The following is a 1,071-nucleotide window of genomic DNA, read 5'->3' as shown; positions in this document are numbered from 1 at the left end:
CACCACCACGCCCACTCTCAATTGCAATCTGAGTATGCCCCAGTGATCGGGCGGGCATGGCAGGCCCGGGGATCAAACCCCTGGCCCCTGTGCCTGCTTATGGGCGCTTTAATCTGCTGAGCTACTTAGCCAGCCCTACGTGGACACTATTAACTTAATTAATTCTTCCAACTGCTCTGTGAGGGAGGTACTTTATGACCCAGTTTATAGATGAGGAACTGGAAAGTCAATTAACATACCAAGGTCACACACTAGTAAGTGTAGATAGACTTTTAAGATCACTACTTCAGATGTGCTAAGCACACACTTCCTGTACCACTGGAGGTTTTTAAATGAATCTCAACTACTATTGTTAAGAATAATCGCATAATCTGTTGTGTTTAGCTGCAATTAAAAAGCTTGGCTCAAGACGCTGGGGAGGTAGCTCAGTGGCCTAAGCACCTGCCTGGCAAGTGCAAGGACCTGGGTTCAATCCCCAGAACCCCCTGGCCACCAAAACCAGGCATGGTGGCACACATGTAATCCCAGTGCAGAGGAGGCTGAGAGAGGAGGATCACTATAGTAAGACCCTGTACCAAATAAAAAAGATTAAAAAAAAAAACCAAAACACACCTGGGCTCACATGTCTGAGAGAAGACATTAACACCGACCTTTTCTAGGTTCCTGAAAGATCACTGTTGACACAGCAATGACATCTTTCATATCGTTATAAATTTTATATATGGCCAAACCATTTACAAATATCATTACTGTGTGCCAGAGAGATCCTAGGGGCTAGAGATGAAGAAAACATAGCCCAAGCCCTCAGAGAACTGTTTTTTTAATTAATTAATTAATTAATTAATTAGGTATAGGGTTGAGCTATACAGCTCAGACTCATAGTGACCCTCCTATCTCAGCCTCCTCAGTGCTAGGGATACAGGTGTGTGCCACCCTATTTTTTTGTCTTTTTTTTTTTTTGCAGAACTGGGGATTGAACTCAGACCCTTGCCAGCCAACTAGGGACGTTTATTCTACTGAGCCATTTCCCCGACCCCTTTTTAACATTTATTTATTTTTATTTTTACTTTA

General features: G+C 43.0%; 1 protein-coding gene across 1 annotated transcript in view; it reads right to left on the bottom strand.

Annotated features, from left to right (window-relative positions):
• Positions 1-1,071, bottom strand: part of Znf143 (zinc finger protein 143) — a 77,269-nt gene that overhangs the window by 53,638 nt on the left and 22,560 nt on the right. The gene's annotated exons all lie outside the window — the stretch shown is intronic.

The sequence above is a fragment of the Octodon degus genome, unplaced genomic scaffold (assembly GCF_000260255.1).
Source record: "Octodon degus isolate 3935 unplaced genomic scaffold, OctDeg1.0 scaffold00067, whole genome shotgun sequence".
In the NCBI taxonomy this organism is placed as follows: Eukaryota; Metazoa; Chordata; class Mammalia; order Rodentia; family Octodontidae; genus Octodon; species Octodon degus.
Note: the sequence above shows the minus strand (reverse complement) of the source record. Positions and strands in the feature narration are given on the sequence as shown.